Genomic DNA, 25848 nt, shown 5'->3' with positions numbered 1-25848 from the left:
TTGCTCATAAATATGTAAAAAATGGAAAAAGTGTTCATTGGTGTTCTCAGTCCCAGGCTACCTGATTTGAAATAAAATTTATAAATGAAAATATGATGTGAACAGCTTGACCAAAAAAAGAAGTTAAATGTTTTCTTAAAAACATTTGGAAGCAAAATAAATTTTCTATATATTGAGTCATTCTTGTACATTTGAGATAGAACTGGATTTGTCCAAGTCTGATTTATATGTGTATTTTACCAAGAAAGATCTATAGCAAAAAATTCTTCTGAGTCTCAGAAAAAATAAACTAACTTATATTTAACAAAAGCCATAAACGTGGGCTTCAGGGAATTAAAAAAGCAATGACACTTTTTCTTGGTCTGGAAAGCAGGAGATAAAAGCGGGTTTTCACTTTAGTCTGTTGTCATTATAAGCAAGATAACTCTGGATATAGATTGGCAGAAATTTCCCCATTTTTGGGTCCTTTAATAATGAATTCCTTATTATCTGTAAATATACAGCATATCTGTTGAACTCATGACAGATAAATGCAACAAGATTGAAAAAAACAATATCTCACCAGAAGAAATCCAATGTCTGTAGCATCTTATCACAGGCCAGGAGAGTGTGATTAGGCGGGAAAAAGCATTCCATTTGGAGTGTTCTAGAATAATGCAATCTTTGCATTGCTCAGGCTCATTAGAGACTACAAAAAAAAAAAAAAAAGCATGAGAACAAGTTATGGTTATATTTCAGAAATGTTCCTTGGAGGAACAGTCATTTCGACTGGAAAAAGTCAAAAGTGGCTTTTGGTCCTTTGGTCCTGTATGTTCAGAACACATAAAATCAACTAAATAAGACACAAGAACCTGAAATGTGTAAACTATGTTTTTCCCTTCTGTGGGTGCTTTTTGTTTTCTGCAGGAAGGGAAAGGGGAATAAAACCAGAGTGGGAAGAAGTTTGTCTTCTGACAGGATCTAGTCTCAGCAATGCATAGGAAAGAAAGCAGGCCAGTATCCAAAGCAACACATATTCTTGTTGTTGTTAGGTGCCATCGAGTCGGTTCCGACTCATAGCAACCCAGTGTACCACAGAACGGAACACTGCCCGGTCCTGTGCCGTCCTCATGATCCTTGTTATGCTTGAGCCCGTTGTTGCAGCCGCTGTGTCAATCCATCTCCTTGAGGGTCTTCCTCTTTTTCACTGACCCTCTACTTTACCAAGCTTGATGTCCTTCTCCAGGGACTGATCCCTCCTCATCACATGTCCAAAGTATATGAGATGAAGTCTCTCCATCCTCACTTCTAAGGAGCATTCCAGCTGTACTTCTTCGAACACAGATTTGTTTGTTCTTCTGGCAGTCCATGGTATCTTCAATATTCTTCACCAACACCATAATTCAAGGGTGTCAATTCTTCTTAGTCTTCTTTATACATTGTCCAGATGTCGCATGTATAGGAGGCATAGAAACCCTAGTATATAGATTCATTTCTTAAATCACGTCTACTAAATGCTTGGGGAACCAGGAAGCAGATACAGATACACATACTAGGAGTGCTTGGGGCTTGGCTTTGCCTCTGCAGTATTCATATTGGAAGCAGCCAGAACGAAGACACAAGAGTCAGAATTATTACTTGTGAAAGGAAATAGATAACAATGGACTTAGGGTGCTTAGGAGGAGGGAGGTTTGGTGGCTAATTTCAGAGACTCAGAGGTTTATAAAAGAAGATGGGTGAAATGTCAAAAGAAAAAAAAAAAAAGGAAATAGTGTAGTATCCAACCAATGGAAAAACCTCCCTCCCTTCAAATTTTTATTCAGATATTACCTCTCAAAGTCACCTAGAATGACCATCCTATACAAAATCATCACTCATTGTGGCCTCCTTCTACCTGCATCCCTTACCCCCTTGCTCTGCCCTGTTTATTTTGTAGCACATCACCTTCTAAAGTACTGTATTAGCAACTTGTTTATTTTGTTTATTTAATGACATTATTCCCTTCATTAGAGTGTCAGCACCCTGAGGGCAAAGTGTTTTGATTGCTTGTTAGCTTCTGTATCTCAAAGATCTAGAGCTGTGCCTGGTACACAGCAGGCACTCAAAAAAAAAAAAAAATTTGTTGAATGGTTGAAAGAATGAAAAATATAAGGCTCAAGGAGGCAACTTCACAGGCTGAACTTGAACTGTGAGATTTCACCATTATAAAATAGGTACTCTTCATAATGAAACAGAAAAAATAAGCCCAGCATTATACCTTCTCTTGGAGCCAACCTACTTTACAGAAGAAACTTGGCCATCATTAGAGAAAGACCAGAAAATTTTGTTGAATGTCATAGAGAAAAAAGAGTATGAGAACTATGAATGTGTGATGTAACAATTTGAGGTTGAACTTAAGAATTTCCCTTTATGGTAGGTATTCTAAACCTCATCCTAAAGAATACTGACTTCCAGAAGAACAAAAATATCTGTCTTGGAAGAAATGCAGCTAGAATGCTCCTTAAAGGCAGGGATGGCAAGAATTCGTCTGGCTTACTTTGGACATGTTATCAGGAAGAACCAGTCCCTGAAGAAGGACATCATGCTTGGTAAAGCATCTGGTCAGGGAAAAAGAGGGTCTCCTCAACAAGACGGATTGGCACAGTGGCTGCAAAAATGGGCTCAAATAGTAATGATTATGAGGATGGAGCAAGACCAGGCAATGTTTCATCCTATTATATATGGGATTGTTATGAGTTAGAACCAACTTGATGGCACCTAACAAGAACAACAACAAAGAAACAATGGGCTTGAGCATCTAATCTACAACACAAACCCTTCAAATCTGTGAAACTTCTTAGTAGTATCTAATATCCCCAACAACTTTAATCAATCTGTGTAGCACAAATCCAGTGACATTTAATCTTTGCATTTAACATAAAAATCTAAAATTTTATTTTAAAAATATATGCTGAATTATTACCTTGGGCCATGAGAGTTTTACAAGACCTTTTCTATAAATACGTCTTTAACAATCCCATTTGTACCATTTTCTCAGTCAGTAGCAACCAAGAGATTAGCAAGGCAAATAAAAATGTTACTGAATGTTTCCTGCAACCTGGAATATGGTCCCTGTCTTCCAAAATCTCAGAGAAGATGCTGTCAGTTCCCACTATTATCTCCTCAGCACTCACAGTTTCCATATCACCTGAGGGATTTTTACCACAGGCATCTACACAAGGCTCCCACTTGAGATCCTTCTTCAACTACAGGAGCCTCATTGGCTTGTACATGCCCAAATTGTCCCAGGTGAGGCCCTCAACCAATGATGGCCAAGAGTTAAAGAATAAATATCCCTTTTCCTCCCTTTTTCTGTGGAGCAACACTAAGGTGTGTACTGCAGATTCTCCCAGAGGTCCTTAGTGGAATTACACTGCAGTTGCTGACAGTGGTTAACCTGCTGAGCAATGTACCTTGAATTGCCTGCCTTTTCTTTCCTTCTCACTTCCCCATTCCTCTATCAGGTCTTCCTGAAATTATATCCTTACATGCAAACCCCTGTCTCAGAGTTTGCGCCTGAGGAATTCCAGCCTAAGCCAAACCTATAGTCCATTTATGAAGGTAAGACAATATATCTTGAAAGAAAGCAACACCAGTAATTAGATAGTAAACTATGTGACAGAAGCTAACCATCATAAAATGAAAAGGGGATGAATAAGGCTGAAAATGACAGGTAGACTCTGTACCTTGGAAAGGTAGTAAGACATTTAGCTAGGCACTGAGGAATAGAGTGGATTTTCAGCTGGATATGAGAGGTGAGAGATGTTAGGATTCAGGAAAAGAACAGAGTGTTTGTGGAACTGACGGGGAACAGGTGGTTTTAGGAGCAAGCCTGATGGATATTGGCCAGATACCTATTGGCAAGTAGAAGAAGCCCTCAAAAATTGCCTTCCATTACTGCCTGCGTGGCCAGCTAAAGGTTAAGAGTTTAGAAAGAAATGGTCCATCTACCCCCACCCGTTGTGTTAGGTCTGCAGGAATCATGATTTGTGTGTAATGGATGCTATTATAACCCCACCTGGGTCCTCTTTACTGGTCTGTGTATCCACTTCCTGGTTCCTTTTGGCTACTAATGACTCTCAGCTGCCCCTCCCTGAAGACGTACCAACGGCCTCCTTGTCTGGAGTGTTAAGCACTGCTGCCAGCCCATCCTCCTCTCCTGGTCACTGCAACTGATGAATGACAAAAAAAAGCCTGAAGGTGGTGCAATGCTTATTCCAGAGCTCCTTTGGGATCAGATGAGATGACACACTTGTCCATCATTTTTCCTGCCTTACACTGCTTCTCTCAAAACCCTTCTCCCAGAAGCACTCCCCCGATAAATTACATACACCCAAACCTGACTCCAGCTCTGATTCCTGGGAACCTGACCCAAGACCCCATGTGTATAACAGGAGGGTCTTTCTTCCTAAGCTGACAGGGAAGGCATATGCCTCATGTGATCCTTCTCAGACCTTGGCTGACTCTGTGGAAGATCAATAAGGACTTTTACCTTCCTGAACCCACCCACTTAGTCATCCACAGACTTTCTCAGGATTCGCTACCAGGCTAAGAATATCTCATGTTAACTGCCAAAGTGGCCCCATCCATTTAAGGGCCAGCAAGCCACTAACAGATAAGGTGGACGTGACCTCTGGCAGAAACAAATCTCCAATAATGGTAGCATAAAGACATAGGAACTGCCCTTTGGGCCCAACTACCCCACCCACACACAGTGGAAGTAATGAGCACGTGGCTTTCTTAGAGGCCTAAAAATGGATCCTTCAGAAAGGCCTGGGAAGAAAAGAACCATAAAACTGTTCATAAACCAAATCTCAGGATCGATCAGAGGGATTGCTGTGTCTGAATCACTTGTTTCAAGTCCCGAGTGCATTGCCTGCACCCTCCATTAAACTCAACTAAAAACAAAGATAAAAAAAGCATAATCCCACTGTGCTTAAAACTCCCCAGATGACTTTAAATGAGAACACAGAGACTATTAGCAGAACATTATGGTTTTCTTCATTTCCTGTTTTTTTTTTTTTTATTTTAAAGGGGTTTTTACTTGAAATTCATCGTGACACTGTAGTTCCTTTTGCTACTACACAATGTAATGGAGGTATCTCTCTCCTCCTGCTGCTATGTGGTCAGTATTCAGTGGACAAAATGAGCTCTAATGCTACCCTGAGTAGTTCAAATACACAAACACAGCCTCTTAATGCATTTCTAACCCAAGATATAACGGCTTGGCTAGAAAGTATTTGGGACCTATTAAGGATTAAGTTGTGCCCATAAAAAGATATGTTGAGGCCCTAACCCCTGATAACTGTGAATGTGACCTAGTTTGAAAATAGTGTTTTTAACGATGTTATCAGTTAACATGAGGATGTATGGAATAGGGTGGGTTCTAATCCAATCTGAATCTCCTATAAAAGAGAAGAGGCACAGAGAAACAGAAAGAGGAAAGACAACCATGTGAGATGCATCTACAAGCCAAGGAATGCTTGGGGTTACCAGAAGCTGAGAGAGACAAGGAAAAGTTTTCCTCTAGAGCCTTTGAAGAGAACAAGGCCCTGCTAACACCCTGAATTTATACTATTAGCCCCCAGAACTGTGAGACAGTAAATTTCTGTTCTCGTGAACATTTATATCCTAGGAAACCCTATGGGGCAGTTCTACTAGTTACTATGAGTTGGAATCAACTGGACAGAGCACACAACAACAACAACTTAAGTCACCCAGTTGGTAGTACTTTCTTAGAGTAGCCCTAGAAAACGAATGCAGGACTCCAACACCAAGCAATAGACCAGTTATAGATGAAGCACTCAAAGAGCAGTGTGCCGTACATCATGACCCAACAATTCTGTTCTTAGGAATTCACTCAACAGACATGTGTACATAAGTTATCAAAAGATATTCTCAGAGTGTTCAAAGCAGCACTTGTAAGAGCTTTGAATTTGTAAAAGCCCCAAACTAGAAGCTACCCCAATGCTAATCCACAGTAAATTGTGATTTATTCAGACAATGGGTTACTATACAGAGCCAAGAACTAACAATCTCCACCTACGTATATTACCATATGAATGAATTTCAAAACATAATGTTGATTAAAAGAAGACTGACACAAATGAGCATATAAATAGGCAAAAAGTAAGTTGTAGTATTGAAGGCAAGATAGTGATTACCCTTGTGAGGATGAAAGATAGTGACTGGAAGGGATCATGTTGTAGGGTGGGGGAAAGAATTGAGGGACCAGTAATGTTATGTTTCTTGATATGGGTAGTAGCTACTGGGTTGTATTGCTTTGGGAAAATTCATCAAACTGTACATGGACAATTTTTGCAGTTCTCTTTGTTTTGTACTTTAAAATAATAAAAAAAAGTTTGCCCAATTGAACAAAATGACCCATTATTTGGAGTGATTTGGATTTATCTTTCTTCCATGTAAGTCAATAATCAAAAACTGAGTGGTTAAACTCAACATGGGGTGTTAACAGGAAGCTTGATTTAGTCTAAATTGAGAAACCCTGGTGCGCTAGCACAAATTATCTTAATTCATGAGATTCAGAGGAAAGGTTAAAAGCAGGGTATAACATTACCTTGTTAGGTACCTCTTATACAAATATTCAGTAGACTAGATTAAATAATAGAATTTTAAACTGAAGAGGGGGACTTGGAAAATAACTAATACAGCCCAAGCATATTAGAGATAAAAAAATAACTGACCTCAAGAGGTTAAATAATTGGCTCAAGGTCACATGTGTGGTCAGCAGCAGCCCTGGGAGGAGGTCCAAGGTCTCGATCCCTTTTTCTCTAGACCACACAGCCTCCTTGTTTTCCAGATTTCCTTTCAAAGTCCATGAATACATTTAAAATGTCTGCTACAGGATTTTTAAAAATCAACTCATTTGCCCTTCTTATTTGTGCAACATACAGGATGTGAACCAGCTCAACTCTCCACTCCAATCTGTCAACAATCAACAAGTCAAAAGACTGCTTACATTTTCACTTCAATTTAATGGTTGACTTAAAATATATATATATATATTTATTTTGTTGTTGTTGGGAATATGTAAAGGAAAACGTACACCAGTTCAACAGTTTCTACGTGTACACTTCAATGACATTGAGTACATTGTTTGAATTGTGCCACCATTCTCATCCTCCTTCTCCGAGTTGTTATACCCCCATTAACATAAACTCAGTACCTCCTGAGGTTTCTATCTAATCTTTTGAGTTGTTTTTCTCAATTTGATATTTCTGTATAGATAGTTCCTAAAAGAGCATAATGCTCAAGGAGGACTGTACTTACTAGTTAAGCTAACATGTTGTTTAGTTTTAAGAAGACTTCAGGGAGTATTTTCAGTTTAAGGTTTAAAGATTATCTCCAGGCAATAGTTTCAAGGATTCATCCAGCTTCCGTGGCTCCAGGAAGTCTGGAGTCCATGAGAATTTGATATTTTGTTCCACCTTTTTCCCCTATTGATCAGGATTCTCCCATAGAATCTTTGATCGAAATGTTCAGCAGTGGTAGCCCAGGCACCATCCAGTTCTTCTGGTCTCATGGCAAAGGAGGCAGTTGTTTATGGAGGCAATTAGTCACTCATTCCATATCTTCCTCCTATTCCTGACTCTCCTTCTTCGTCTGTTGTTCCAGGTTAACAGAGACCAATTGGTGTGCTTTGGATGACCACTTTCAAGTTTTAAGACCCCAGGCACTACACAACGAACTAGGAGGTAGAACAGAAGCACTAAACATATTATTAGGCTAGTTAACTTGGCTGTCCCATGAAACCATGACCCTAAACCTCCAAACCAAGGAACCAAATCCCATGAGGTGTTTTGTTTTATATAAGCAGCCTCAGCAGCTACTCTCGTTGTTGTTGTTGTTGAAAACATGTCTATCACACAACTTTTGCCAATTCAACTTCTTACAGGTGTACAACTTATTGACAGCACTTAAAATAATTGGCTGTGCAACCCTACCCTTAATCAGTGAGATTTTTTCATCACTGTAAGCTGAAACTCAGTACTCTAGAAACAGTTATCCCTCCTTTTCCCACCCCTCTCACTGCTGGTAACCACTAATAAACTTTGGTGTCTATATGTTTGCCTTTTCTTGCCTTTGTGTGTAGTGAGGTTGTACAATATTTGTCCTCTTGTGATTGACTTATCCCATTCAGCATAATTTTTTCAAGAACTATCCATACTGTAGTATATATCAAGACTTCATTTCTCCTTCTTTCTCAGTAGTATTCCATTGTATGAATGTACCACATTTTGTTTATACATTCATCTGTTAATGGGTATTTAGATTGCTTTCACCTTTTGGTTATTGTGAATAGTGCTAAAATGAACATTGGTGTACAAGTCTGTGTTTGAGTCTCAGCTTTCAAGTATTTTAGGTATATACCTAGGAGTGGAATTGCCGGGTCATGTGGTAATTCTACTTTTAGTTTCTTGAGGAACTGCCACGCTGTTTTCCACAATGGCTGTTTCTTAACTAACTCATGGTTTCTGTGCTCACTAAAGCCTTTTAGCTCACAGGAACAGGCTTAAGTCAAGAAGTATTCTCAGGAACTAAGACAATTGAAGCCCTCAGGATCACTTTCCCAAAAGCAATGTTTGTACACCCCTTGAAGGATTCACAAAGCCCTCCAGACAAATCTCTTAGTTCTCTGAAGTTTAATTCTTTGAAGATTTCCAACACTGACTTTGTTTTAGTGCCACGCTGTTGTTAGCTACCATTAAGCCAGTCCCCCACTCACGGTGATTCTATGAACCACAGAACAAAACGCTGCCTGGTCCTGCACCATCCCCATGATCAGTTTTGGATCAGACTGTTGTGATCCAAAGTGTTTTCACCAGCTGATTTTCAGAAGTAAATAACCAGGCATTTCTTCCTAGTCCATCTTAGCTTGGAAGCTCTGCTGAAATCTGTTTAACATCATAACAACATGCAAGCTCCCACTGAAAGATGAGTGTTGGCCGTGCGTGAGGTGCATTGGCCAGGAATCAAATCGGCATCTCCCATGAGTAAGGTAAGAATTCTACATCTGAGTCACCAGTGTCTCCTTCTTTATTGTATGTACAGAGAGGGCTTTAAGCACCCTGATGCTTTGACTCTACTCAGACTTCCCAAATCAGAGTCTCTCGGGAGGGTCTGGGCATCCGGATGTTTTAAAAGCTCACAGGTGATTCTGATGTAGCTGTGATGGGGAAGCTTGGTCTACTGCGCCTCTATGACATTGCCCTCCCCATCCTGTCTGTGATCACTCAGATACGTGAATGCTTGATACAAAAAACAGAGCAGCAGATACTGTAATATGGTGCTGGGATAAAATACGAAGACACGGGCTATATAGCTATCCAGGGGAGGCACTCTTGCCCCAGACAGGCCTGATCACTGGAAGTAATTCCAGAGGCAAGTCTTAAAGGATAAGGAGGAAAAGGCAAAAAGAAGAGAGTCCCACCTCTACATAAGCAGCCTTCAAAGCATAGAATGAGAAAGATGCTGATGAGCTAAGGCAGCTCCAAAAAATTCAGTGTGATATGACACAGAACTCATGGATCTAGGAAGCATTTATTTTTTTTTAGCTCCCAAGTTTCCATCTTATGATATCTCTCATCTACCCTGAGGACATACACGTGTTTTATGAGTTCCACAAGCACAGGGGCCATGTATACCTGGTTCACAGATACACCTCATGGCCTACCATGTGGTAGGTTCTCAATAAATGGATTTTTCCAAACTACTGAATGAACAGAGTTTTCAAGCTCTATCATGCTGTAATTGAGGAAACTGAGGCCTAGGTAGATAAAATGGGCAGTCTAAAAATTAACAGTTTTTAGTGGCTGACCCAGCAACCTTGAACCAGATATTAAAGGAAGATGTCAAAGCCACTGCTTTGTCTACTGTCCTACAGCGTCCCCCATGCAAACTCTGAATCGGAGGACTCTTTCCAGCCTTCTATGAATGTATCTGAAGATCAATGCAAACTGAAAACATATTTGAATACTGATTTATGAAAGTAAATATGGGTCTTAAAGCACATATGTGTTCACAGTAGAGAAGGAATCTGAACCAATGATGCCGTGATTCAGGAATAGCCTGATAAGAGCTAAATCAGCCTTTTAAAAGTTGGCCACTTAAATTAGTATATGAATGAATAGTGCTTCAATAAAATTGTAGCTTTGAATTTTTTTAAACATAATTAAGTAAGCCATTTAATCAGATTATAATGGGAAAAAATTGGATCCCAATACACCCTTGAGCTGTGAATTATTGCACATTGAGTTCTAAGAGCTGTATCAAATATGGATAAAGAAAGGAATTCAAAATACTGTTCAACCATCATTGTAGAACCATGTAGATAGAATCAGAAAGATCCTATCAACCCTCAAACCTTAATACCCATACATTAATGGTATATTTCTCTCAGATCCACAGTATCATAGAAACAACACAATTTCAAGCAGTTGCTGTCTGCAAAAGAGGAAAGCTGATAATCATCTTCAATTGGTGCTTAAAATTCTCAGTGTTGGGCTTGGTTCCTTTTCCTCTCAGTTCTGAATCTGGTATGCATAGCTCTATTATTTACAACTGACCTCCTCCCCTCAAAAGAGTGATTTACAACAAAACCATCCATCACAGTCATGGGCCTGGCTCAGTGTGGGGCTCTGCCACTGTGGCTGAGCCATGGTTACTAGGAGGCTAACACCCAATTCAAGTCAACAACTCACTTAGTGAGTGCTGGCCATATTCCAAGAGTCCCTGAGTGGCACACCTACCAGCCTACTAACTTACAGGTCAGCAATTCGAACTTGCCCAGCTTCGCCTCAGAAGACAGACCTAGCAATCTGCTTTCAAAAGGTCACAGCCTTGAAAACCCTATGGAACAGAGTTCTACTCGGCAACACATGGAGTGCTATGAGTTGGAATTGACTCGACAGCCGCTAGTATGGTTTAGCCATATCTCTGCTCTCTGCTCAGGCCAGGCATGCAAAGGTGGACTCTAAAGAAGCTCCTCAGAGAGGAGGGATGGACAGTCCCCTACCACCAATGCATGGAAAGGAGCAGGCTTATCAGAAGTGCAAACTAGGAACTGCATGCAGAGGGGTGATTAAAGGCTGATGTGGAATGGAGGAGATTTAGGGAGGATTTGTGATTTAGCTGGTCCTTGAATATTTATCTGCATTTCAAGTAGACAGTGCCTTTGATGCTGTGCAAATGGGTTTGGATTCTCTTCTATATTCCGTGGTAAGCCAGTAAAGATAAATGAGCAGGGTTGTTTGCAGGAACATCTCTCTCTATAGAGACGATTACAGGAGGGAGGAGTAAAAGGCAAAGAGGAGATTTAAGAGGTTCTTTAGGAGACCTACCAGACCAAACTCATTGCTGTGGAGTTGATTCCAACTTATAGAGACCCTATGGCACAGTGATTAAGTGCTTGACTGCTAACCGAAAGGTCAGAAGTTCAAATCTACTAGCCACTCCTTGGAAACCATATCGGGCAGTTCTACTCCATCCTATAGGGTCGCTATGAGTCAGGGTTGACTTCACGGCAATGAGTTTTTGGTTTTAGGAGATTTACAACCTTCCTTCTCACAGACGGCTCAAGGACCAGCAGTGTCGGCATCACCTGAGAGTGTGTTAGAAATGCAGAATTTCAGGCCTCACCCCAGACCTAGTAATCTAGCATCACCTGATGTTTTAGTGAGGTCCCCAGAGGACTATGCATGAGATTCACTGGCCTCATTGGTATTATTGGATATCCCTGGCTAGACACGACTCTGAGCAAGGCTGGGTCTCAAAGACTGGGACTGGCCCAAAGCTTTGAATGAGTAGTAAGGGAAATCGGAAGTTAATATACTGGTTGCATATAAACTCTGGAAGCAGTAGATCATTTAAAGATTCAAGGTCCCTGAAGGCAAGTGGAAAACAAGAACTTGCTCAGAAATGAAAGGGCCACAAAAGCAAGCAGGAAAAACCAGGTAATGGCAGAGGTCAGGGAACCTGAAGAAATTCCCAAAGACAGCTGGTGGGAAAAAGGAACTTCCTATGGAGCAGCTGCCAAGGAGACCGTGAGTGAGGGCTAGGCCCAGGCATGGGTGAGGCGGTGTGGCGGAGCAGCAACAGGGACTTGTCTGCACAGAGCACCAAGCAGTTCTAATGAAGGGAACAGAAAGGAAGCAAGCTCAAGTTCCTAATGGGAGGAATGATCTGTAAGCTTGAGTGACAAATTCTTACATAGGGAGTAAGAAAGAAGAAGGAGCTGAAAATGCCATCTATGTTTTCAACTTGCTGGATTAGGGGAAGGTGATACCAAAACCCAAAAAACCCACTGCCGTGGAGTCGGTTCCAACTCAGAGTGACCCTACAGGACAGAGCAGAACTGCTCTATATAGTTTCCAAGGCTGTGATCTTTACTGAAGCAGACTGCCACATCTTTTTCCCACAGAGTGGCTGGCAGGTTTGAACCTCCAACTTTTTGGATTGCAGACAAGTGCTTTAACCACTGCACCACCGGGGCTCCTTGGGAAGGTGATAATAATATACAAATACAGTGACAATAACATACAAGTAAAGTTAAGTGTCTGGCACTGTGAGTAGCTTATTTCACTGCTGAACAAAACCCCAGGATATTTTGTTTGGAAAGTGCACACAATCTGTACCAGGGGCCTTTAAAAATGGGTAAAGCTATCTAATGTTCTTTGAGCACTTTCTAATACAAAACATGGTTTTAAATCTTAAAACACCCATTAAGACCCTCATAACAACTCTATGAAGCAGGCTATTATTATTCCCATTCTACAGATGAAGGAACTGAGGCAGGTAAAAGTTATTTAGCTTGCTTAAGGTAAAAATATGTGTTAGAGTAGAACTGTGCTGCATCGGCTTTTCAGCGGCGGATTTTTCAGAAGTAAATCACCAGGCCCCTTTTCCAAGGTGCCTCTGGTGGGGCTCGAACTTCCAGCCTTTCAGTTATCAGCCAGGGACATTAACTCTTTGCACCACTCAGAGACTCCGCAGTGATAGTACTTACCTTTAAGAGTTGTTGGAGGGAACAGAATGACATGGTTCACAAGGAGCACATAGTAAACACTGAATGCTATTATTGTCATCACATCAGTACTAAGACCAATACATAAAAAGCTAGATCTGAAAATGGCAGCTCTTCCTTTATGGACTGTCCACCAGACTGCAGTATATCTGTCTCTGTCTCCATCTCTCTCAATTGTGGGTTGAAAGATGAAGCCCAGGTTGGCAGGAAAAATCTCCTTTCAGTTTTCTTTAAATGAGCTCCAGAGGGATTTTTTCCCTGGCCACTATTATTTATTCTGGCTCTCAAAATTAGCAGCAAGAACTATTCGCAAAAACTCCCAAATCACATGGATATCAACAAAATAAAGACCTTCCAAGGTTTTATATCCTCCTTGGGTCTCAGATCCAGAAACGTTCACTGACCGCCTTTTAGCCCCAACTGATGACAGTGCAGATATTTCAGGCTTCAGTTCAGCGCTCACTGCAGCCTGTCTGAGGTTGTTTTGTCCCTGGACTATTTTTGCTCACATGGTTGCTCTCAGCCGCAGACATTCAAATGGAAACCAGAGACATCCAAATATTTGGGAGGAACCTATAAACAAATGGAGGAAGAAGCCTCCAGTCTGACCATGGCGCCCACAAAAGTTTCTGTCGACAGAATGTCAGGGAATGGGTTCCCCTTCCCTACTACTTTAGAACTTGCCTACATTTTTCTTAGATATTTAGCTTCTTCACACTGTGACAGAAGAATGGAAATTGAGAGGAGCAGGTTGGGGAGATAGCACACTAATGGTGTGTGTGTGTGTGTGTGTGTGTATGAGTCCAAATAGTTTTCTCTCTAAGGTCTAGGAGAGTGGAGGACAGCAGGGTGACTACCATTTTGTGCTTAGAGAGAAAATGAAATTTAAGTCTTATTATTTTTTGTTTGTTTTTAATTAAAAGCCAGGCAAACAAAAACAGGTCCCTAGTCTCTGGGTGCCATAAACAGTTAATGTATTCAGCTGCTAACTGGAAGGTTGGTGTTTCAAGTTCACCTAGACGTACCTCAGAAGAAAAGCCTGGTGATCTACTTCAGAAAAATGAGCCGTTGAAATCCCCACGGTACACAGTTCTACTCTTACATACATGGGGTCACCATGAGTCCGAGGCTACTCAATGGCAACTGGTAAAAAACAGGCTTAGAGAATGAAGAAAACTAAAGATACAAGGGAAAGGTTAGTCCAAAGGAGTAATGGACCACGTCTACCGCTGCCTCCAGCAGACTGAGTCCAGTACAACTAGATGGTGCCAGGCTACCACTACTGACTGCTCTGACAGGGATCATAATAGACGGTCCCGGACAGAGCTAGAGAAAAATGTAGAACAAAATTCTAACTGAGAATTAAAGACCAGGCTTGCTGGCCTGACAGAGACTGGAGAAACCCTGAGATTATGGTCCCTGGACAACCTTTCAGCTCAGTAATGAAGTCACTCCTGAGGTTCACCCTCAGCCAAAGATTGGGCAGGCCCATAAAACAAAATGAGACCAAAGGGGCACGCCAGCCCAGGGGCAAGGAGTAGAAGGCAGGAGGGAACAGGAAAGCTGGTAATAGAGAACCCAAAGTTGAAAAGAGAGAGTGTTGACATGCTGTGGGGTTGTTAACCAATGCCATAAAACAATATGGGTACTAAGTGTTTAATGAGAAACTAGTCTGTTCTGTAAGCCTTCATCTAAAGTACAATCAAAAAAGAAAAAAAAAAAAACAGGCTTAGAAACTTACAGAAAGACAACATCAAGTTAAGATGTCCTTTAATTACAAAAAAAGAAAAGAAAGATTGAAATAGGCTTTAAATATTATATGAATGGTATCAATTCAGGGGTCAACCCCAAACTTATCTCGCTAACATCCAAACACCGTTAACTAAAGCAAACAAAAAATAAAAACAACCACCAAACCTGTTACCATAGAGTCGATTCTGACTCATAAAAAAAAAAAAAAAAAATAGCAACCCTATAATGTAGGGTTAAACTGCCTTATACAGTTTCCAAGGAGGGGCTGGTGGATTCGAACTGCTGACCTTTTGGTTAGCAGCCATAGCTCTTAACCACTGTGCCACAATCTAATTCTAAATAACTTAGAAATGTGGCATTAGGCTTTGTACACAGCCTTGCAGACTTTCATTGTTTTCCCAAAGTGTCAGGTTCTTTTCCCTCTTCTCCCCACCCTGTTCCCCACTGGACCATGCTCAGCCAAAGAAATGATAAAAGATAAGGAAAGGAGGGAACCCAACCCATGAGGCTTCTCTAGCCAAGTCCCCTTTGGGGGGCATAAACTGAACCTACTTACCAGTAGTTTCATCCATCACAGTTCTGGGTCATATTAACTCATCAGCATGTTGTCACCTTTCAACAATTCCAGCCACAAATCCCCATCGCTTGGGCCCTAGAGAGGAAAGGAACAGATAGTGTTATCTGGGACCCTCCTGTCCTTACATAATGAAAATATTGGCCCACTGGATTTAAAGAAATAAAGACAAAAATTAAAAAAGGAATTCTCTCATGAAAGCACTTAAGACAAATAGAAGAAATCCCTGCCTTCGCGAGTGGCCAAATCTTTAAACATATGCCTATTAAATACACCTTTAAAGACTACCTGGAAGATGGCGTGCAGCCTGTCAAAACAGAATCAGCTTAGAGAACATTTCACCTTTTCGCCTCCCAACAAATTGCTTGTTTTCCCATCTGAACAATGACCTTATTGTTTGTGCTAAAGTACGGTACATGACTAGTCATGTTAGGAAGTGAATGAATTGTTGTGCTGTCAACAGGACTTTTTTTTCCCACATACCTATTATATCTAGGAATTCCTTCCAAAGTCAGAACTTTGAAGAAAATGTACACTGCTTTCATTATTTAGAGTTGTATTGGCATTTAGAATGAGGTTGCTTAGCAACATGAGTTTGTGTGTGTGTGTGTGTGTGTGTGTGTGTACAGGTTTCTGAGTACTTGCTGATGAACCCCTTCATTAAAGACTGGTGAAAGAAAACTTTGGTCCATGAGACTTTCTGTCCTTCATTTAAGCCCAGGTTGTAATTCTCTGTAAAGGTTCAGTTTACCTACTGGTATTAGAGTATATGGAGTCCTCACAAACGTTTAGGCCTGAGATATCACAGTTGCTATCCAGTTGATTACAACTAATGTTGATCTCATGTATCAGAGTAGAGCTGTGTTCCATATGGTTTTCAATGCCTGAGTTTTTGAAAATAGATTGCTAGGCCTTTCTTTTAAGAAGTTTCGGGTGGACTGGAACTGACAGCCTTTTGGTAGAGGCCTGAGGTTACACACCCTAAATTTTTACCTTCCCTTCACAGCAACTCAGGAAGCTACTGGCAAAAAAAAGAGGAACTATCAGACATCCAGCTGTGTGTGATTCTGATGGTCCTAACTTTTTAATTAACCTGGCAAAAAATAAAAATAAATGAGGCATTATAATTGTAAGTTGGAAAAAAACTCAGTTCATTAACATGTGGAACTGAGAAGAAAATCCAACATTTTGCTAAGCATGGCATCAACAGAAATTGTTGCTGTAGTTAGATGCTGTCAGATTGGTTCCAACTCATAGCAACCCTCTGTATAATAGAACGAAACACTGCCCAGTCCTGCACCATCCTCACAATTGTTGCTATGTTTGAGCCCATTGTTGTAGCTACTGTGTTACTCCATCTCACCGAGGGTGTTTCTCCTTTTTGTTGACCCTCTACTATACAAAGCGTGGTGTCCTTCTCCAGGGACTAGTCCCTCCTGATAACATGTCCAAAGTACGTGAGACGAAGCCTCACCATCTTTACTTCTAAGGAGCATTCTGGCTGTACTTCTCCCAAGACAGACTTGTTAGTTCTTCTGACAGTCCATGATGTATTTAATATTTTTCACCAACACCATAATTCAAAGGCATCTGTTCTTCAATCTTCTTTATTCATTGTCTAGGTTTTGCATGCATCTGAGGTAGTTGAAAATACCATGGTTTGAGTCAGGTACACCTTAGTCCTCAAAGTGACATCTTTGCTTTTCAACACTTTAGAGAGGTCTTTTGCAGAAGATTTGCCCAATGCAATATGTTGTTTGATTTCTTTACTGCTGCTTCAACGGGTATTGATGGTGAACCCAAGTAGAATGAAATCCTTGTCAACTTCAATATTTTCTATTTAACATGATGCTGTTTATTGGTCCAGCTGTGAGAATTTTTATTTTCTTTATGTGGAGGGATAATCAACAGAAAATCAGTCATTTAATCCTATCATGTTCATTGATATCATAAAAAACACAACTTGTACGTACAGCTGGATGAAATAACTTTTTTGCAGTATCCACTTTCAGCCCCAGTCAGGGCCATGCCTGCACTAAAAAACACCTGGACACTCCCACATGTTCACCTTATATTCTCACAAAACTCTTGGCACATGAACCACCAGTTTTCAGCATCTTCCTTTCATTTTCATTTTTTTTTAAGAATCTTATTCTTCTGTTTCTTTCAACTCAAAAAGGGTGATGCAGTATAGAAAATAAAAGAGATCACACCTCAGAGGTACAAGGACCGCCTTTACTTTTCAGCCATTGGTGTGCTCAGAATTCTAGGGCAAGATCAAATTTTTCTTAATACTCCAATTGCTGTTGTTGGTTGACTTAGAGTTGGCTCTGACTCACCATGATCTTGTGTATGGTAGACCAAAACGTTGCCTGGTTCTGCATCATTTTTATCATCATTGGTATCTTTGAGTCCATTGTTGGGGCCATCATGTCAAGCCATGTCATACTCTGATATACAGTAACTCATCATTTGTGTGTAGATATCAACCAACCTTCAAGAAAACATTTGTATATTAATTAATTGATTTTTGCAATTTTGTGTTCTCCTAGCTATCCATTTTTTTCTTTCCTTCAAACTTTGAATTAATTTTTAGAAATTAATTTTTTAATTAATTAATATAAGTATAGTTTCTTGAAGCCTTGCTGATAGCTACACACAAATGATAAGTTGCTGATTCCTGGAGAAATTTTAAATATTTCTCCTGGGTGAGAAATTGGAATGCATAGGGGTTAAGTGCTCTTCTCCACCTAGCTTTCCCATCCCTTCTACAGTCTAGTCTGGGCATGTTCTCATGGCAAAGGCAATCACCAGGCGTGGAAACAGAAACATGCCTGTGCCATATCCTATCTGCTCACATGTCTCATCTGCTAACTTCTCATTGGTCAAAACAAGTCACCTGGCCAAACTCAGGGGGCAGAGGGGTAGATTCTACCACCTTATATGTCAGAAGGTGTGATTACAGGGAAAGGAAAAGTGCTGGGGTCATTGATGTAATGAATCTATCACAGTCACAGTCCAGAAAGATGGTTTGTGTCAGAGATGAAACTAGAATCCAGGTCTCTAGAAGGAGGGTTTACTCTTCTTTTTATGACACTTTATTTGACAAAAAAGCAATGAAATGATTAATAAAGTTATTCCATACTCAACTTCAGAATAATCAAATATAACACAAAACAAACCCATTGCTGTGAAGGTTATTCTGACTGTTAGTGACCTTATAGGACAGCATAGAACTGCCCCATAGGATTCCCAACGGGCAGCTGGTAGATTCAAACTGCCAACATTTGGTTAGCAGCTGAGCTCTTAGCTGCTGTGCCACCAGGGCTCCAAGATAGTACCTAGGAAAATTATATCTACAAAACATGTGAACAGCTTTGAACCAAACATGAAAAACTTACAATGATGAATCTGTGAAACATCTCACAACATGGATGAATCTGGAGGGCATTATGCTGAGTGAAAGAAGTCATTCACAAAAGGAAAAATACTGTATGAGACCGCTATTATAAAAACTCAGGAAATGGTTTACACAGAAAGAAACAATCTTTGATGGTTACAAGAGACGGGAGAGGTGATGAGGGAAAAGCACTAACTAGATAATAGGTAAGTGGTAACTTCGGTGAAGAGTAAGTGCACTGGAGAAGTCAGCACACCTTGACCAAGGCAAAGTCATAAAAGCTTCACAGACCCATACAAACTCCCTGAGGGACCAAGTTATTGGGCTGAGGGCTGGAGACCATAGTCAGGGGACATCTAGCTCAATAGGCACAACATAGCTTATAAAGAATACGTTCTACATCCAACTGTGGTGAGTAGCATCAGGGGTCTTAGAAGCCTGCAAGTGGCCACCTAAGATATAACTACTGGTACCTTCCTGGATGAAGCAAAGGAGAATGAAGAAAAACAAAGACACAAGAGAAAGATTAGTCCAAAGGACTAAGGGACCACAACTACCACAACCTCCACCAGAATGAGTCCAGCACAACTACATTGTGCATGGCTACCACCACTGACTGCTCTGAGAGGGATCACAATAGAGGGTCCAGGACAGAATCAGAGAAAAAAAGTAGAACAAAATTCAAATTCACACACACACACACGTGCAAAGACCACACTTGCTGGTCTGACAGAGACTGGAAAAACCCCAAGAGTATGGCCCCTGGATACCCTTTTAACTCAGTACCAAAGTCACTTCTGAGGTTCACTCTTTAGCCAAAGATTAGAGAAGTTTACAGGGCACACGATAACACACCTGAGGAACTTTCTTTTTAATTCAATCATGTACAAGAGACTAATGGGCGTACCAGCCCAAAAGCAAAGAGGAGAAGGCAGAAAGGGACAGGAAAACTGGATGAATGGAAACAGGGAAACCGGAGTGGAGAAGGGGAGAGTGTTGCCACATGGTGGGGTTGGCAACCAACATCACAAAACAATTTGTGTATTGGTTTTTTAATGAGAAACTAATTTACTCCATAAACTTTCACCTAATGCACAATTAAAAAAAACAAAAAGAAAGCTTATTCTCCCATCTGATATTCTAAGAGTTAAGATTTTACATCGTTGGAGAGCTTAATGCAGGCCAGGTGTTTATTTGAAAAAAAGAAACATTTACTACAATGGCAGGAGACCAGTACAATCTATCCATAGTTGTTAGATTTAGCAAATAAAAATACAAAATGTCCAATCGAATTTGAATTTTGTATAAACAACTAATTTTTAGTATTAGTATGCCCCCATGCATTTTGGGGATGTACTTATGCTAAAAAAAAAAAAAAATTATTTGTCTGAAATTCAAATTTAACTGAGCATCCTCTCTTTTATCTGGCAACCATAAATCTACTAGGAGATTTAAGGTACATACAAAGCATAACTGATAAAGCCTGATATGGGTAAATGTATATAAATAATAATACTAATATATTCCTAAAGATTTTTTCAGAACAGATCTATATTCAGGATAGTTACTAAGTTTATAATGAAAGATATTGTCACATTTAGCACATTAATATCTTCCAAAACAAATTTGATTCACTTATCCACAGAATTATACAAATAAAAAAATACAATAGAATTTTATATGCACTTATGGAAATTAATTCCATGGTAGAGTTTGAATGAACAGGACCTAAACTTTATAAATGTATAAGGCTCTGGGGTTGTTATGTATCTTTTGATGGGCTAGAAAGTGAATATTTAGAGTAGAAGCTCTCGAATCCGCAAGTCATTGTGTAAAAGGCTTCCCCACGGAGTGGAGGTGATCAAAGGATTTGGATTCAGTAGCCCTAATAAATTCTTCTCACCACCTCTCAGAGCGCTCTGATAGCAAGTTACAACACTCAGTGAATTCCATTCTATGCATGCCCTTTCTAGATATCCCAGTCACAATGCCTGTGAGCCCATATCAGAGTGCAAAGATTGAACAGAAGAAACAAATGGAAAGTTAGGGGAATCTAAAATTGCAAAAATAAGTTAATATGAAAAGTAGATAAATATAAAAGGTTTGTGTCAATATAAACTGGAAGACAAGGTGAAGATTTGATATCTGTCTGGTTCCATCAATAGCATTCAGTGGGAAGGAATTAAAAAAAAAAAAAAAAAACCAACAACAAAACAACTTCCTTTTAAATCTGGTCAAGCTATCTGTGAAAGCTGGTTCCCATTAGATGTTTGTTAATTCAATTTATAAAAGCCGAAGCCCAATGACCACCGTCTGCTGGACACAATAGGGGCTGTATGTGTACAGGCTGGGTCCCCGCCAGCACGTGGTGTCATACAGACTGGTATCTTGTATGTAAACATTGTTTGAATCTCTAAAATCAAAAATGTTTTAAAAAATCTTTATGGCTCCAATATCCTTATAATGCAAAACAAACATTAAACTTCCTGAGTTCAGTTCCTGTGTTCAGGCTGTGGACCTTCTTGTTAGCAAGTGGATGTGAGTGGAGGTTTTGTTTTACCACTTTCATTAGGTCAAAGTTTTCACTTCCGCTAGGACAAGAGAGGAAGTCACTCCTGAAGGAGAATCAACTCAGTTTTATATGTTCTATTGTCACTGGACTAGGGTCTTATGTTCAATAAAATTTGTCATATTACAGAATGTTTGTTTCTGGGTTAAATATTGAATATGTGCAATTTATGGGCACATAAGTATCATATGGATATGTAGAAACACTCATAATGTGTTTTAATTATATATGCATGTGTAAATATACATATAAATATACATGTACTATAAAATACAAATAAACACAAAAACAGTTGGAAATGAAGTTAGTGGTATATATTACAGAATGAACTATATCTAAATACAAACATTAATTATTGTAATTATAAATATATGCTAAAAAAACTTGAAGAAAAAGGTAAGAAAGAAAATATTCATTTTCTTTGCCTGGTTTCCATCCACCCCGTAAGAATCTCTCGTACAAAATTACTCCCTTTCCCAACCCACAATCAGCCAGGGAATGAGAGAAGTAGACATTGGTTCTTTTACTTCACCAATAAGAAGTCTTTATTAGACATCTTGGAGCTATGACTGTTCTAGATATAAGGATGTGTCAGGCACATTTCTGGTATTTGGAAATTTTGGTGCACTTACAATGTCTCCACAATGGCTCTGTTCTGAGTTTTTGTCATTTTTCATAAAAGCTTTCTCCTAATGGCCATACGGTGGCCAATAATAAGTGTAGGTCCCCATTGAATGGCCATGATGAGAACTACTGTTTTAGGCTGGGTTCTCTAGAGAAACATAAGCAATGCAGGGAATAAATACGGAGAGAGAGATTTATGTAAAGGATATGGCTCATGAGGTTGTAGATCCTGGAAAGTCCCAAGTTCGTGGATCATGCTGGAGGCTTCTCCTGACTCAGGTGCTGGCGAATCCAAGAAAGCAAAGTCAGATAGGAGGCCTCTCGCTCATAGGCTGTGGAGGCCAATGAATCCCTAGATCAGCAGGTAAGATGGCAGGTAAGCTGCTAGCTCAAGTCCCAAGAGCTAGAGATCAGATGAATAGGAGCCAGCTGCAGGATCCAGAGCAAACAAAAGCCCCAGAGCCTTGCCAGAAAGTCCACCTATATTGGATGCAGGTCACACTCCCAAGGAAACTCCCTTTCAACTGATTGGATGGTCACAACAGATCTCATGATGGAGGTGATCACATTATATCGGATCTCATTGCAGAGGTGATTAAAAAAAAAAAAATATCACCTCTGCAATGAGATCCGATAAGGTGATTACAGCACTAAAAATTTGCCAAACTACATCAAAACTGCCAAACCACTGAGGATCATGGCCCACGCAAGTCAACACACGACTTTAACCATTACAACTACTGAAATAAAGGATAATTTCATTCATCCATTTTCATCCAGAATTATTTATCAAATATTCATCGTGTCCAATCGTAAACATCGACATTTGATCTTGAGTGTGTGCATGCGTGTGAGAGAGATTGAGAGAGATGTTGACTATATTTGTCAGTTTAACTTAAAGAGCTCCAACATGAACCTTAGTGTCAGTGACCCGAAGGGTCAATGAGGCACCAAAATAGTCCACAACTGAGTATCTTCTTTACCAAAGAAATGGGGGCAATTAAGGGATTAAAAGTCAGAGTCATATGAGATATAATGTGGAACAAACAACAGGTTAATTGGCTGTTTTGTTTTTGTTGCTTGTTTTGCTCAGCTTTGTTTCCAGCCGTAACTGGTTGCCATGATATTCTGTGGATGTCATTCAGTTCCCAGTACAGGATGTGACTTAGGCATGGGGAGAATGTGGTGTGTTGATGACAAAGTTATCTGTGTTCAATACTCATGTGGACTTCATCCCTATTAAAATAAGATGTTTTATTTAGCCAATGAGATGAAATTTTAAAAATTCCTTTGTGCTGAAATCATCCCTGTATCTCATTGCAAGACCAACCCAATTATCTTAGAACCAAGGAGAAGCATTCAGTCAGCATTTTATCAAACTCTAGCATGTCGATTTATTAAAACAAACACGTTTTCCCTTCGCTTTCTTAAACATACCTTTCACTTAGTTAATTTTCAGCTAAGTTCTTTTCCATTCGAGCAGATGGAAGAGCCAAGAGGCTGTGACAAATGAAACTATTCAGATGCAGTCTATGGCATCAGGAGAGCAAAAGCTGAGAGCTGAGGTCTAGGAGAAGTAATTATGGACTTAGAATCTGAAGGCCAGGTTCCAACATCAACTCTGTCTCTTGCCTGATTGACATTGGGCACAGAGTTCAACATCCCCTGAATCTCAGGTTCCAAGTCTTTAAGATGAAGGCGAGATAAGGGTCACAGTGCTATAGGGAATATTGAATGAGATAATGTATGTAAAAATGCTTTATAGGGTAGCCACTAAATGAAGGTTGAGGAATGCTGCAATATGACTTATGTGACTCGGTGTTAAGGGGCAGGATCAAGCAGAAGTTCTCTGAATATAACACTCAGGAAGAAGAATCTTCTTTCTCTTGGTGACCTCCAGATACTCATCAACCACTTTGCTCTGTAGTTACTGTGATGTCAGAACCGGTCTAGTTTTTGCTGCTAAGCCCTCACGAAATGCCTGAAGCAACCACAGTAATATTGAAGGTATTTCATATTGGAAAAAAAGACATCTACAGATGAGAAAGTCTAAAGTCAATAATAATTTTTTAAAAATCATTTTCTATTAGCTTAAAAAAGTGACTTACTTTTAAAATCACGTATATAATTAGAGAATTAACATGAAAAGTTGAAATTAAGCCTATACAGAAAAGTTGGAACTTTTTAGCAAATACACTAAACAACTAGACTAATAAAAATCACTGTAATTGAGCATATAATTTTGCTATGAACTTCCTACCAGCCGTGTTGAAATATTACAAAAAAGAAATGATATATTTCTCAAAATAAAAGGAATATGTGATTTATTATAGTAAGATAACCTTTATATATGGGAACAAACAATAGAGATAATTTATTTATCCTTTATGTCTGGGATCCCAATCAATATATAACACTACATTTCTCAAGCTGTGGAATGAATATTCCCAAGGAAATGGTGATATGCCAGGGGATACCTAAAGACACCCATGACTTAAGAGTATCAACTTTACTTACCAATTTTGGATAAAGTTTGCTTAAATTTCATGTTTATATTAATGCAAATACAAACCTAATAAAATAAGAACAAAATTTGCATTTACTTTTACAATAGAACATGTCAGGAAACGTGCGGTTCTGGTGAGCCCACCCCTCAAACCTGAGGAGCAAGTTGGACTTCTTTGCCAGTGGGGTCCTTTGCAGAATTTTCTGAAGTGCTGACATAATGATAATCTCTTTAAGAACAGTTTTAGAGAAAATGCTAACATTTTGCCACACAGTGATATCCATCCTCCATAAACATCAAGGGCAGATCATTAAAGCATGTCGCAAAAATTTCCATGTTCAGAGAGCCAAAGTAAGGAAGTTCAGGTTGCTTGTGCTATAATTCAATGAAAATAGAACTTATTCTCAAAAATGGTTCTAAGAGCATCAGCACCAGAATATAAATATTCTCAGAAGCCAAGCAAAACCCAAGAATGGTAACTTCTGGGGCAGAAGCCAAGAATCAGCATGGGAATTTACTAGGGGACTCATAGTCACACCGAAGTCTACAAACAAGATGGTTGAAGGGATTTAAATGGCCTTAGTCTAGCTTTCCTGCATACCACTTTTCTCAGCTAGCCTTTTGACAAGAGCATGGTGACAGCTCTTGGCAAGTTTTAGAGCTAATTCAAGCGAATGCCATGTATTTGGAATCCCAAGACTGTAGGTGGAAAGTTTGGGAATGTTGAGAAGCCTGACTTATAACCCTGCTCAGGTGAAGAACCAGTAACTCTCACCTGAGGTGGGTTACAAGGGTCACCACAGGGAAGGACAAACATTTTCTTAAAATCCCCCTTGATTCTGCTCTGTTCTCAGTTGCCACTGAGTCGGCTCCGACTCAGGTGCTCACATGTACAACAGAACAAAATGTCACCCGGTCGTGCACCTTCTTCAGATTATTGATACGTTTGAGTGCATCGTTGTAGCCATTGAGTAGTGCCTGCCAATCTAGGGGGCCCATTTTCCAACACTATACAGGACAATATTCTGTTATGATCTTTAGGGTTTTCATTGGCTAATTTTCAGAAGTAGATCAGAGGACTTTCCTTGTCTGGAAAGCTTCCTTAGTCTGGAAGCTCTGCTGAAAACTGCCCATGATAGGTGATCATTCTGGTAGTTGAAATAACCTGCGGTACAGCTTCCAGCATCATAGCAATGCACAAGCCTCCATAGTACCACCGACAGAGAGACACATGGTTGGTGGTGATTCTGCTTAAGGCACAGATCAATACTACACATCAGACAAGATTTTCTTTCACAAAAATCAGATTTCCCAGCTTGTTAACAGACAGCATGGTAACATATGGTTCTATAGTCTATTAATT

General features: G+C 39.9%; 1 long non-coding RNA gene across 1 annotated transcript; it reads right to left on the bottom strand.

Moving 5' to 3' along the window:
* Positions 1-601: 601 nt before the first annotated feature.
* Positions 602-15752, bottom strand: LOC126067233 (uncharacterized). Its single transcript, XR_007515367.1, has 3 exons — positions 15675-15752; positions 15369-15464; positions 602-688 (listed from the first exon to the last, which is right to left on the bottom strand). It is a non-coding gene; the product is annotated as an uncharacterized LOC126067233 (long non-coding RNA).
* Between the last annotated feature and the right edge of the window lie 10096 nt (positions 15753-25848).

This window comes from Elephas maximus, chromosome 25, assembly GCF_024166365.1.
Source record: "Elephas maximus indicus isolate mEleMax1 chromosome 25, mEleMax1 primary haplotype, whole genome shotgun sequence".
Taxonomy (NCBI): domain Eukaryota; kingdom Metazoa; phylum Chordata; class Mammalia; order Proboscidea; family Elephantidae; genus Elephas; species Elephas maximus.
This window is presented reverse-complemented; position numbering and strand designations above follow the sequence as displayed.